General features: G+C 39.0%; 3 pseudogenes; all 3 read left to right on the top strand.

Annotated features, from left to right (window-relative positions):
• The first annotated feature begins 1,132 nt into the window (after positions 1 to 1,132).
• On the top strand, positions 1,133 to 1,798 carry LOC130708952 (cytochrome c oxidase subunit 2-like; annotated as a pseudogene).
• Positions 1,799 to 2,048: 250 nt separating this feature from the next.
• LOC130708945 (ATP synthase subunit a-like) lies at positions 2,049 to 2,730 on the top strand (annotated as a pseudogene).
• Positions 2,731 to 4,060: 1,330 nt separating this feature from the next.
• LOC130708899 (NADH-ubiquinone oxidoreductase chain 5-like) lies at positions 4,061 to 7,684 on the top strand (annotated as a pseudogene).
• The last annotated feature ends 820 nt before the right edge of the window (positions 7,685 to 8,504 follow it).

Here is an 8,504-nt window from a genome sequence, read left to right as displayed (position 1 = left end):
CAAAAATGGGCAGAAGACCTAAATAGACATTTCTCCAAAGAAGATATACAGATGGCCAACAGACACATGAAAGAATGCTCAACATCATTAATCATTAGAGAAATGCAAATCAAAACTACAATGAGGTAGCATCTCACACCGGTCAGAATGGCCATCATCAAAAAATCTAGAAACAATAAATGCTGGAGAGGGTGTGGAGAAAAGGGAACACTCTTGCACTGTTGGTGGGAATGTAAATTGATACAGCCACTATGGAGAACAGTATGGAGGTTCCTTAAAAAACTAAAAATAGAACTACCATACGACCCAGCAATCCCACTATTGGGCATATACCCTGAGAAAACCATAATTCAAAAAGAGTCACGTACCAAAATGTTCATTGCAGCTCTATTTACAATAGCCAGGACATGGAAGCAACCGAAGTGTCCATCATCGGATGAATGGATAAAGAAGATGTGGCACATATATACAATGGAATATTACTCAGCCATAAAAAGAAATGAAATGGAGGTATTTGTAATGAGGTGGATGGAGTTAGAGTCTGTCATACAGAGTGAAGTAAGTCAGAAAGAGAAAAACAAATACAGTATGCTAACACATATATACGGAATCTAAGGAAAAAAAAAAAAGGCCATGAAGAACCTAGTGGCAAGACGGGAATAAAGACACAGACCTACTAGAGAATGGACTTGAGGATATGGGGAGGGGGAGGAGTGAGACATGACAGGGTGAGAGAGTGTCATGGACATATATACACTATCAAATGTAAAATAGATAGCTAGTGGGAAGCAGCCGCATAGCACAGGGAGATCAGCTCGGTGCTTTGTGACCACCTGGGGGGGGGATAGGGAGGGTGGGAGGGAGATGCACGATGGAAGAGATATGGGAACATATGTATATGTATAACTGATTCACTTTGTTATAAAGCAGAAACTAACACACCATTGTAAAGCAATTATACTCCAATAAAGATGTTTAAAAAAAAAAAAAAGAAAGGAAGGAATCGAACCCTCTCCTATCAGTTTCAAGCCAACATCATAGCCACTATGTCTTTCTTCATGAACGAGATGTTAGTAAAACTTTATATAACTTTGTCGAATTTAAGTTACAATTGAAACTCTTGTATATCTCCATGGCGTATCCCTTCCAACTAGGCTTTCAAGATGCAACATCACCCATGATAGAAGAACTACTACATTTTCACGACCACACACTAATAATTGTTTTCCTAATTAGCTCCCTAGTCCTCTATATCATTACACTAATAGTTACAACTAAGTTAACACATACCAACACAATAGATGCCCAAGAGGTGGAGACTATTTGAACTATTCTCCCGGCCATTATCTTAATCTTAATTGCCCTGTCATCATTATGAATTCTTTATATGATAGATGAAATCAACAGCCCATCTCTTACTGTAAAAACTATAGGCCACCAATCATACTGAAGCTATGAGTACACTGACTATGAAGACCTGAACTTTGATTCCTATATAATCCCAACACCAGACCTAAAACCAGGAGAACTGCGACTACTAGGAGTAGATAAACAAGTAATTTTACCTATAGAGATAACAATCCGAATACTAATCTCCTCCGAAGACATCCTACACTCATGAGCCGTACCCTCCTTGGGCCTAAAGACAGACGCAATCCCAGGGCGCCTAAACCAAACAACTCTAATATCAGCACGATCAGGCTTGTTCTACAGACAGTGTTCAGAGATCTGTAGCTCAAATCACAGCTTCATGCCAATTGTTCTTGAGCTAGTACCCTTAAAATACTTTGAGAAATGATCCGTGTCTATGTTATAAACTCATTAAGAAGCTAAATTAGCGTTAGCCTTTTAAGTTAAAGATTGAGAGCCAAAGCTTTCCTTGATGACATGCCACAACTAGATATATCAACATGATTTGTTACTATTTCATCTATATTTTTAACACTATTTATTATATTTCAACTAAAAATCTCAAAGCACATCTACTACCCCAACCCAAAATCAACACTCACTAAAACACAAAAACAATATGCCCCTTGAGAAACAGTATGAACGAAAATCTATTTGCCCCTTTCGTAACCCCAGTAATAATAGGCATCACTGTTGTCATCCTGATCATTATATTCCCAAGCATTCTATTCCCAACATCAAAATGACTAATTAATAATTGCATAATCTCCCTTCAACAGTGATTAATTCAACTCACATCAAAACAAATAATAGGTATTCATAACCACAGGGGACAAACCTGATCACTAATACTTATATCACTCATTCTATTTATTGGCTCAACCAATCTCCTTGGACTATTACCCCACTCATTTACACCCACCACACAGCTCTCAATAAATGTAGGAATGGCTATCCCTCTATGAGCCGGTGTCGTGATTACAGGCCTCTGTAATAAAACAAAAGCATCCCTAGCCCACTTCTTACCACAAGGCACACCCACTTTCCTCAACCCTATGCCAGTAATTATCGAAACTATTAGCCTATTCATCCAGCCAGTAGCACTGGCCGCACGACTAACAGCTAATATTATGGCAGGCCACTTACTAATACATCTAATCGGGGAGACAACCCTTGTGCTAATAAGCACCAGCACATTCACAGCTCTCATTACATTTATCATTCTCGCCCTATTCACTATCCTCAAATTTGCTGTCGTTATAATTCAAGCCTAATGTATTTACCCTCTTAGTAAGCTTGTACCTGCACGACAACACATAGTGACCCACCAAACCCACACGTACCACATAGTAAATCCTAGTCCTTGACCCCTCACAGGAGCTCTTTCAGCACTTCTCATAATGTCAGGCCTAATCATGTGATTCCACTTCAACTCAATAGTTCTACTAATACTGGGCCTATTAACTAATATTCTAACAATATATCAATGATGACGAGACATCATTCGAGAAAGCACTTTCCAAGGCCACCACACACCAACCATCCAAAAGGGACATTGATACAGAATAACCTTATTTATCGTATCAGAAGTCCTATTTTTTACCGGCTTTTTTTGAGCCTTCTACCACTCAAGCTTTGCCCCCCACTCCTGAACTAGGCGGATGCTGACCACCAACAGGCATTCACCCCTTAAACCCCCTAGAGTACCACTCCTCAACACTTCTGTGCTATTAGCCTCTGGCGTATCCATTACCTGAGCCCATCATAGCCTTATAGAAGGAAATCGCAAATATACCCCAAGCCCTTTTCATTACAATTGCTCTCGGTATTTATTTTACACTACTACAAGCATCAGAGTATTACGAAGCCCCTTTTACAATCTCAGATGGAGTCTATGGATCAACTTTCTTCATAGCCACAGGATTTCATGGACTGCATGTAATTATTGGATCTACCTTTCTTATTGTTTGTTTCCTATGCCAACTAAAATTCCACTTCACATCCAACCACCACTTCGGCTTCGAAGCTGCTGCTTGACACTGACCTTTTGTAGATGTTGTATGACTATTTCTTTACATATCTATTTATTGATGAGGCTCATAGTCCTTTTAGTATTAATTAGTACAACTGACTTCCAATCAGCTAGTTTAGGTACACCCCGAAAAAGAACAATACACCTAATACTGACCTCATTAACAAACACAATACTAGCCTCATTACTCATACTTATCGCCTTCTGACTTCCTCAACTAAACATCTATGCAGAAAAAAACAAGCCCCGACAAGTGCGGATTTGACCCTATAGGATCCGCCCACTTACCCTTTTCTATAGAATTTTTCCTAGTATCAATCACCTTCCTTCTTTTCGACCTAGAAATTGCCCTCCTACTACCCCTCCCCTGAGCAACCCAAACAAACAACCTAAAAACGATACTTATCATAGCCCTATTTTTAATTTCATTATTAGCTATCAGCCTGGCCTATGAATGAACTCAAAAGGGGTTGGAGTGAGCTGAAGACGGTATTTAGTTTAAAATAAAACAAGTGATTTTGACTCATTAGATTATGGTTAAACTCATAACTACCAAGTGTCCCTAGTACATATAAACATTATCATGGCTTTCACTATATCCCTTATAGGTTTACTGATATGCTGGTCCCACCTAATATCCTCACTACTTTGCTTAGAGGGCATGATATTATCACTATTTATCCTAGCAGCCCTGACAATCTTAAACTCACATTTCACCTTAGACAGCATAATACCAATCATCCTACTGGTATTCGCAGCCTGCGAAGCAGCTCTTGGATTAGCCCTATTAGTAATAGTATCAAACACATATGGGACCAATTACATACAAAACTTCAACCTTCTCCAATGCTAAAATTTATTATTCCCACAATCATACTAATACCTCTAACTCGACTATCAAAAAACAACATAATCTGAATTAACTCCACAAACCACAGCCTATTAAATAGCCTTACAAGCCTACTTCTTAACCAATTCAGCGACAAGAACCTCAACTACTCATTAACATTCTTCTCAGATTCCCTCTCCACACCATTACTAATCCTAACAATATGACTCCTCCCCCTAATATTAATAGCTAGTCAATCCCACTTACTCAAAGAACCACTAATCCGAAAAAAACTTTACATCACAATACTAATCATGTTACAAACACTTCTAATCATAACATTCACTGCCACAGAGCTAATCCTATTTTACATTATATTTGAAGCCACACTAGTCCCTACCCTTATTACCATTACCCGTTGGGGTAACCAAACAGAACGACTTAATGCAGGACTCTACTTTCTATTCTGCACATTAGCTGGGTCACTCCCATTACTAGTGGCATTAACATATATATAAAACATCATGGGCTCCCTAAATTTCCTAGTACTTCAATATTGAACCCAACCAGTATCCAACTCCTGGTCCAACGTCTTTATATGATTGGTCTGCATGATAGCTTTTATAGTAAAAATGCCCCTCTATGGCCTCCACATTTGACTACCCAAAGCACACGTAGAAGCTCCCATCGCAGGCTCCATAGTCCTTGCAGCCGTACTACTAAAACTCGGGGGCTACGGCATGCTACGAATCATGTCAGTACTTAATCCCCTAACAGAGTATATAGCATACCCTTTCCTTATGCTTTCCTTATGAGGGATAATCATAACTAGCTCTATTTGTCTATGTCAAACAGACCTAAAATCACTCATCGCCTACTCCTCAGTCAGCCATATGGCACTTGTTATTGCAGCTATCCTCATTCAACCCCCTTGAAGTTATATAGGGGCTACTGCCCTAATAATTGCTCACGGCCTCACGTCGTCTATATTATTTTGCCCAGCAAGCTCAAATTACGAGCGAGTCCATAGCTGAACCATAATCTTAGCCCGAGGCCTGTAAATTCTTCTCCCACTAATAGCCATTTGGTGACTATTAGCAAGCCTAACAAACCTGGCCCTACCCTCTGCCATTAATCTGATCGGAGAACTGTTGTAGTTATATCAACTTTCTCATGGTCAAATCTCACTATTACCCTAATAGGAACCAATATTGTAATTATAGCCCTATACTCCATGTATATACTAATCACAACACAACACGGCAAATATACACACCATATCAATAACATTATGTCCTCCTTTACGTGATAACACGCCCTTAGAGCCCTCCATATCCTTCCACTTCTACTCCTGTCACTAAACCCCAAAATAATCTTGGGTCCCCTATACTGTAAATATAGTTTTAAAAAAGCACTAGATTGTGGATCTAGCAACAGAAAACTAAGACTTCTTATTTACTGAGAAAGTATTGCAAGAACTGCTAATTCATGTCCCATACCTAATAGTGTGGCTTTTTCAAACTTTTAAAGGATGGTAGTTATCTATTGGTCTTAGGAACCAAAAAATTGGTGCAACTGCAAATAAAAGTAATAAAACTATTCTCTTCTTTTACCCTAATCACATTACTAGTACTAATTACTCCAATCATGATAACTAGTACAAACTTCTACAAAAATGATAAATACCCATCATATGTAAAAAATACTGTCTCCTGTGCTTTCATTACCAGTCTAATCCCAACAATAATATTCCTTCACACAGGCCAAGAAATATTCATTTCAAACTGACACTGAATTACTGTCCAAACCCTTAAATTGACACTTAGCTTCAAAATAGATTATTTCTCAATTATATTCATACCAGTGGCATTGTTCATCGCATGATCCATTATAGAATTCTCAATATGATATATACACTCAGATCCTTGTATCAACCAATTCTTCAAGTATTCACTCCTCTTCCTCATCACCATACTAATCCTTGTTACAGCCAACAACCTCTTCCAACTTTTTATTGGATGAGAAGGGGTATTGGAATCATATCTTTCCTGCTCATCAGATGATGACATGGTCAAGCAGATGCAAACACAGCTACTCTTCAAGCAATCTTATATAACTGTATCTGAGATGTCGGATTCATTATATCAATGGCATGGATTTTATCTAACACAAATGCATGAGACCTGCAACAAATTTTCATACTCGACCGAAACCCATTAAACCTCCCTCTCACAGGACTCGTACTAGCTGCAGCTGGAAAATCAGGCCAATTTGGACTTCACCCCTGGCTCCCCTCAGCAATAGAAGGTCCTACCTCAGTCTCGGCCCTACTCCACTCAAGCACAATAGTTGTAGCGGGAATTTTCCTACTTATCCGATTTTACCCTTTAACAGAAAACAACAAACTCATTCAAACAATAACACTCTGCCTAGGAGCCCTTACCACCCTGTTCACAGCCATATGTGCTCTTACCCAAAATGACATTAAAAAAATTATCACCTTCTCTACCTCAAGCCAATTAGGTCTAATGATAGTAACAATCGGTGTCAACCAACCTCATCTAGCATTTTTACATATTTGCACACACACTTTCTTTAAAGCCATATTATCATATGCTCCGGATCCATTATTCACAACCTAAACAACAAGCAGAAAATTCGAAACACAGGAGGCTTATTCAAGACCTTACCCTTCACTGCAACAGCCCTTATCATTGGATGCCTAGCGCTAACAGGAATACCTTTTCTCACCGGGTTTTACTCTAAAGACCTAATTATCGAGACCACCACCACGTCTTATACCAACTCCTGAGCCCTATTAATAACTCTAACCGCTACCTCCCTCACAGCCATCTATAGCACTCGCATTATCTTCTTTGCACTACTAGGACAACCCCGCTTCTCTCCTTCAGCTCCTATCAATGAAAACAACCCACTCTTAGTTAAATCCATCAAACGCCTATTAATCAGAAGTATTTTTGCTGGCTTCCTCATCTCCAACAGCATTCCTCCAACAACCATCCCCCTAATAAACTATACCTTTATACTTAAAATTAACTGCCCTTGCAGTAACAGCTCTGGGCTTCGTGCTAGCATTTGAAATCAATCTTAACACACAAAACTTAAAATATACTCACCCCTCAAACTCCTCTAAATTCTCCACTTCCTTAGGATATTTCCCCACCATCATATACCGCCTACCTCGCCATCTAAACGTATCAATAAGCCAAAAATTAGCAACCTCCTTACTAGACTTAATCTGACTAGAAACTATCTTACCAAAGACTACAGCCTTCATTCAACTAAAATCCTCCATACTAGTCTCAAACCAAAAAGGCCTTATTAAACTATACTTTCTATCATTCCTCATTACCATCACCCTGAGTATACTCCTATTTAATTACCCCGAGTAATCTCCATAATAACCACAACACCAATAAATAATGACCAGCCCGTAACAATCACCAATCAAGTACCATAGCTGTATAATGCCGCAATCCCCATAGCCTCCTCACTAAAAAATCCAGAGTCACCAGTATCGTAAATAACCCAATCTCCCAGCCCATTAAACTTAAACACAATTTCCACAACCTCATCCTTCAAAATATAAAATACCATTAAAAACTCTACTACCAACCATAAAAGAAATGTCCCTAATACAACCTTATTAGAAACCCAAACCTCAGGATATTGTTCAGTGGCTATAGCCGTTGTATAACCAAACACAACCAATATCCCCCCTAAATAGATCAAAAATACCATTAGACCCAGAAATGAACCACCAAAATTTAACACAATCCCACACCCAACACCACCACCCACAATCAACCCTAGACCCCCATAAATAGGTGAAGGTTTTGAAGAAAACCCCACAAAACTAATCACAAAAATAATACTCAAAATAAATACAGTATATGTCATCATTATTCTCACATGGACTTCAACCCTGACCAATGACATGAAAAATCATCGTTGTCATTCAACTACAAGAACACCAATGACCAACACCCGAAAAACCCACCCACTAATAAAAATCCTCAACAATACATTCATTGACCTCCCTACCCCCATCAAATATCTCATCATGATGAAATTTTGGCTCCTTATTAACTGTCTGCCTAATCCTACAAATCCTAACAGGCCTATTCCTAGCAATACACTACACACCAGACACAGCAACTGCCTTCTCATCAGTAACACACATCTGCTGAGACGTCAAATATGGCTGAATCA

Source organism: Balaenoptera acutorostrata, chromosome 9, assembly GCF_949987535.1.
Source record: "Balaenoptera acutorostrata chromosome 9, mBalAcu1.1, whole genome shotgun sequence".
Lineage (NCBI taxonomy): Eukaryota > Metazoa > Chordata > Mammalia > Artiodactyla > Balaenopteridae > Balaenoptera > Balaenoptera acutorostrata.
Note: the sequence above shows the minus strand (reverse complement) of the source record. Positions and strands in the feature narration are given on the sequence as shown.